This window comes from Neophocaena asiaeorientalis, unplaced genomic scaffold (assembly GCF_003031525.2).
Source record: "Neophocaena asiaeorientalis asiaeorientalis breed wild unplaced genomic scaffold, Neophocaena_asiaeorientalis_V1.1 scaffold161, whole genome shotgun sequence".
In the NCBI taxonomy this organism is placed as follows: domain Eukaryota; kingdom Metazoa; phylum Chordata; class Mammalia; order Artiodactyla; family Phocoenidae; genus Neophocaena; species Neophocaena asiaeorientalis.
The window spans coordinates 144,547-146,347 of record NW_020171987.1 but is presented as its reverse complement, the minus strand read 5'-3'; the positions used below and the strand labels follow the sequence as shown (position 1 = coordinate 146,347).

Sequence of the window (1,801 nt, the reverse complement as noted above, 5' to 3'; positions counted from 1 at the left end):
CAACTTTGTTAATGAATCTGATACTCTGAGGTTGGTCAATTAAGCTTCATCCATGAGGTCTCTAAGAGAAAAACTACAAATCAGTTGATATTTATGATTTTATAGTACACAGGTATATTATTTATAGACACAATTGGGAAGTCTTTTTTTTTTTTCCTTCTGAAAATAGCAAATACTTGCTGGTGAGTTGATTTACTGTTTGGAGTTTGCTTTGTAGGTGGAATGTACTTCATTCTGATTAGGTATTGTGAATTCTGTTTTGTGCTATACCTATGATATCATTTTCTTTTAATTGAAGTATAGTTGATTTACAATGTTGTGTTAGTTTCTGGTGTACAGCAAAGTGATTCAGTTATATATACATATATATACATATTCTTTTTCATATTCTTTTCCATTATGGTTTATTATAGGATATTGAATATAGCTTCCATTTGCTATACAGTAGGACCTTATTGTTTATCTGTTTTATATATAGTAGTTTGTATATGTTAATCCCCCCAAAATGTGGAATGCCTGACGATTTTGCATGTCATCCTTGCACAGGGGCCATGCTAATCTTCTCTGTATCATTCCAATTTTAGTATATGTGCTGCCGAAGCGAGCACTATACCTGTGATACCTTGATGGAGTCCTGAACTATTTGCTGGACACTGTCTTGGTATTTTGTTTATTTATTTATTTATTTTTTATATGTAAAATATATAGAGATGAGATTTCTTTTTTTTACATCTTTATTGGAGTATAATTGCTTTACAATGGTGTGTTAGTTTCTGCTTTATAACAAAGTGAATCAGTTATACATATACATATGTTCCCATATCTCCTCCCTCTTGCATCTCCTTCCCTCCCACCCTCCCTATCCCACCCCTCTAGGTGGTCACAAAGCACCAAGCTGATCTCCCTGTGCTATGCGGCTGCTTCCCACTAGCTATCTATTTTACGTTTGGTAGTGTATATATGACCATGCCACTCTCTCACTTTGTCCCAGCTTACCCTTCCCCCTCCCCATATCCTTAAGTCCATTCTCTAGTAGGTCTGTCTTTATTCCTGTCTTACCCCTAGGTTCTTCTTGACATTTTTTTCCCCTTAAATTCCATATATATGTGTTAGCGTACGGTATTTGTCTTTCTTTTTCTGACTTACTTCACTCCGTGTCTTGGTATTTTAAACTCTTAGAGTCAGCCACAGTGTTTATGTCCTGTATTTATCAAGGACTTGCTGTGTAGATAGATCAAGAGTCGAGATGGAAGGCACAGAGTTTTGTGATTCTAGAGCTGAGGTCATAATGCTTAGCATACAAATGACTTGAAAGATGGGATTCTTAGAAAGATTGGAACCATTGCCAACGTTGAACGCTTCACTGATTCTCTTTGAAGAGTATCTCAAGAGCTCACCCTCTGTAGGGCAGAGCACTGTTGCTCAGGCCTCCTGCAGGTATAACTTCTGAAAGCATGTTGGAGGACTCATTTATCTGTGTCGCATCTTGAGGCTTAAGTGCGAAGCATATATTTTTGTGAACTGAAGGAAATTAGAGTGCAGTTGAAACTTTACTCACACCTTCAGACTCATTTTGGAATTTAAAACAGCTGTAAAAATTCCTCTTGTACTGATGGAGTTCCCAGGGTGGTGTGTCTCTCCTTCCACTTTCTTTACTTCCCAAGCTCTCCCCACCACAAGGCCCCCCAGCCGTCTAAGGAGATATCTCTGATGGCATAAAAGCCTTCTGAAAACCGTTAGGTGACTCATACCACGCGTGTATGGCTTTAGGCTTGACAGGTGTTTTTTTACAATAGTTCAC

At 37.9% G+C, this 1,801-nt stretch overlaps 1 non-coding gene across 1 annotated transcript; it reads right to left on the bottom strand.

Annotated features, from left to right (window-relative positions):
* Positions 1–501: 501 nt before the first annotated feature.
* On the bottom strand, positions 502–608 carry LOC112401296 (U6 spliceosomal RNA). The gene has a single exon (XR_003003559.1). It is a non-coding gene; the product is annotated as a U6 spliceosomal RNA (small nuclear RNA).
* Between the last annotated feature and the right edge of the window lie 1,193 nt (positions 609–1,801).